Source organism: Oryctolagus cuniculus, chromosome 18 (assembly GCF_051225735.1).
Source record: "Oryctolagus cuniculus isolate XC-2025 breed Fujian yellow rabbit chromosome 18, ASM5122573v1, whole genome shotgun sequence".
Classification (NCBI taxonomy): domain Eukaryota; kingdom Metazoa; phylum Chordata; class Mammalia; order Lagomorpha; family Leporidae; genus Oryctolagus; species Oryctolagus cuniculus.
This window is the reverse complement of record NC_142884.1, coordinates 49555417-49558787: the sequence shown is the minus strand read 5'-3', so window position 1 is coordinate 49558787 and position 3371 is coordinate 49555417.

Sequence of the window (3371 nt, the reverse complement as noted above, 5' to 3'; positions counted from 1 at the left end):
TCATTGTCTGTATCTTGGGTAGCAGATTAATCCATCCTACTCAGACCAGAGAGAGAGTGTGTGTGTGTAAACCATCAGTTAGTTGAACATGCCTTCCTTGGATATCACCTGCCAAATGATTGTCTAAAATCTAAGGAAAGATGGGCACTTCAGAGGATAGATAATATGTGAATATTGGCTCACATTCTACCTACAGGGGGAAGGCAGCGTCATCATACATTTAAGCAGAATTACTCTGAAAAGGTGAACCAACTCCTAAGAGCCAAGTGTGGGATAGTATAAGAATACAGACTCCCTGGAAACCACAAATCCATGGTGGTAATTTATACCCATAATAGTCTTCTCCATGTATCTTTATTAGGCGTTTATGAGAAAGATTGGCAGCAGGTAGTAAGAGCAGAGGAAGCCTGCATCAGGGGTGTAGGTACAAATGCTTCTCAGACTACTGTTCCAAGTATCAGAGTCCTTAAACTCTGTGGAAAAGGCAGCAAATGTTTCCGTCAGGGTACTGTTGAAAGAATAGAAAACTCTTATGCCCTAGGCTGTGGGATAGGAAACCCCCCTGAATCAAGATGAGTGGGAATATCATTTATAAATCCAAACCTGCAAGAATAGGGAATATGGGACCTCCATAAGCTTGAGGATTGACAGGATGGAGTGAAACCACTCCCAGATCACCAAGTTTGGCACCAAGTACCAGGTGCCAAACACCTACCATGGGGTAAAGATAAAAGTGTGTAGAAGCTGACCTCTGAATGGCAGGTGCACAGGACAAACCTATAGCTGAGAGTGTAACAAGACAGCAAGAATATATTTCAAAAGACTAACTGTCATAGATGCACACTAGAACAAACACAAGAAAAAGATGGCACGGGAATAATTGGAAGCAGGTAAAGCACTTCAGGTCAGTATAGCAACAGGAAAACCAAAGCTCTGTTCACCTCCTGACAAGATTGACTTGATTTCCCCAACACACACACACACACACACACACAGCCTGTAAGATCAGCCTAAGAGAAGAAAAAGCATGGCCATTCCCAGTCATGGATACCATTTACATGAGTTTCTTTCCTAAACATGATGCCCAACATTGGATTCAAAATTTCAAACACAAAACAAAAGCAAGAAAACGTCTGTTAATAAAAGACAAAACAATCAATAGAACCAGATTCAGAGATAACCTAGGTGTTAGAACTAAAAACTTGAATTTAAAGCAACTCTATGGAAACCTGCATGAGCAGATATGTAATTTCAGCAGAGAAGTAGAAACTATCAGAGAGAAGCCAGTGAGCATGATAAAAATTAGAAGTAAAAGATACGATGAATATCACTGAAAGGTTTGTCAGTGGATTAGACACAACTGAAGAAAGAATGGGTGAACTTGAAGACAGGTTGACAAAAATTATCCAACCTGAATAGAAAAAAAGAATGAGGGATAAAAACAGGACAGAAGATATAAGAGCTGTGGGACAATACCTAACAAGCCAATTTATGTACAACTAGTATCTAGTATCCAGAGAAAAGAAGAGACAAAGAATAGGCAGAAATAAGATTTTTTTTTGGAAAAAGATGATGGCTAGAATTTTCCAAAAATGATAGAAGATATTAAAGCACATATCCAAGAAGTTCAGATAACTACAAGCAGGACTAAATAACAACAAACATTTCTAGACATTTCATAAGAAAATATTGAAAGCAGCCCGTGAAAAAGGCTAATACATATATAAACACATATATGTATATATAATACATGTATATATGTGTATATATATATAGAGAGAAATGAAATAGTTACAGCCAGAGCTCTTATTGGAAAACAATACAAGGCAGACAATGACCTCCTTAAAGCACTGAAAGAAAACTTTGAATTTGAATTTGAAATTGAAATTCTGGAATTCTTTTTCTTTTTTTTTAAGATTTATTTTTATTTATTTGAAAGACAGTTACACAGAGAGAGGAGAGGCAGAGAGAGAGAGGTCTTCCATCTGCTGGTTCACTCCCTAATTGGCTGCAATGGCTGGAGCTGCGCTGATCTGAAGCCAGGAGCCAGGAGCTTCTTCCAGGTCTCCCACACGGGTGCAGGGGCCCAAGGACTTGGGCCATCTTCTACTGCTTTCCCAGGCCATAGCAGAGAGCTGGATCAGAAGTGAAGCAGCCAGGACTAGAACCAGCGCCCATATGGGATGCCAGTGCTTCAGGCCAGGGTGTTAACCCACTGCACCACAGCGCTGGCCCCTGGAATTCTTTTTCTAGCACATTATTTTTCTTAATATATTTTTAAAAATTTCAAGTATCAGGGACCAGCATTATGGTGTAGCAAGTTAAGCCTCTGCCTGTGACACCAGCACCCCATAGAGGTGCCAGTTAGAGACCCAGCTGCTCCACTTCTGATCCAAATTCCTGCTAATGTACCTGGGAAAGCAGCAGAAGATGGCCCAAGTACTTGGGCCCCTGCACTCATGTGGGAGACCTGGAAGAAGCACCAGGCTCCTAGCTCTGGCTGTTGTGGCCATTTGAGGAGTGAACCAGCAGGTAGAAGATATATATCTCTCTCTCCTCCTCCTTCCTCTGTAACTCTGCTTTTCAAATAAAAAAAAAAATAAATCTTTAAAAAAATCAAGTAACAGAATAATTGGATATATTTATGGAGTACATGCCTACAACGTGTAATTATATGATCAGGGTAATTGATATACCCATCATCTCAAACATTTATCATTTCTTGGTGCTATGAACACTCAAAATCTTCTCTACTGTTTTGAAAAAAATACTAATGATTGACAAGCATAGTTACCCTATTATGTTAGAGAACATTAGAAGCTATTTTCCTCTCCTGTTGCACCTGTGTACATTTAACCACCCACTCTATCCCTCATCCTTCCCCTTAAACCCCCAGTCTTACTAACCACAATTCTACTCTCTACTTTAATGGAATCAACTTTTTCTAGCATACACACATAAGTGAGAGTGTGTTGTATTTGTCTTTCTGTGGTTTACTTAATCACTTAACATAACATTTTCCAGTTCAATCCATGTTGTCGCAAATGACAGGATTTCATTCTTTTTTATGGATGAATAATATGCCTTGGAAGGCAGTGAATGATGGCCCAACTACTTTCACCCCTGCTATCCATGTGGGAGACCAGGATGGAGTTCTCGATTCCTAGCTTCATGCTGGCCTAGACTTGCTTGTTGCTGCCATTTGGGATGGAAGATATCTATTTCTTCACCTATGGTTTTCACTCTCTATCTCTCTGTCTTTCAGATAAATAAACTGCCTTTCAAAAATTAACATATTGATTTATTTCTGGGTTGTCTAATCTGTTTCATTGGTATATGTCTGTGTGTTATGCCAATTTCATACTATTGTG